Source organism: Brassica oleracea, chromosome C9 (assembly GCF_000695525.1).
Source record: "Brassica oleracea var. oleracea cultivar TO1000 chromosome C9, BOL, whole genome shotgun sequence".
Lineage (NCBI taxonomy): Eukaryota > Viridiplantae > Streptophyta > Magnoliopsida > Brassicales > Brassicaceae > Brassica > Brassica oleracea.
The window spans coordinates 35,776,268-35,776,646 of record NC_027756.1 but is presented as its reverse complement, the minus strand read 5'-3'; positions in this window follow the sequence as shown (position 1 = coordinate 35,776,646).

Genomic DNA, 379 nt, shown 5'->3' with positions numbered 1-379 from the left:
TTTCCTTAAACGAATTCTATCAAACATTTTCCTATGAACACGATGAACATGCGATCCTCCTTGCTCGATCCTCACCGCCCAAACTCTCTCTTTAAGAATGCGTTCATTCTCTAGACTCCCTAAGACTTGCTTTTTGAGTTGTGTCTAGAATGAGACCTGGAGGTCTCTTTTTATATTGCTCTTGGACTTGCTCACCAAGCCGGAAATTTATTGTTTTTTTCCTTATTTTGCTTGGTCAAACTTTGCCATCAATACTCAAAGAATCTATGCGCTTCTTTCCTTACATGAATCTCGATATCCCGATCTTTCTTCCGTAAAATTCGCCCAAAGATGACCAGTCAAACTTTCCTTAGTTGGAACCCACATTGTCCAGTAGTCA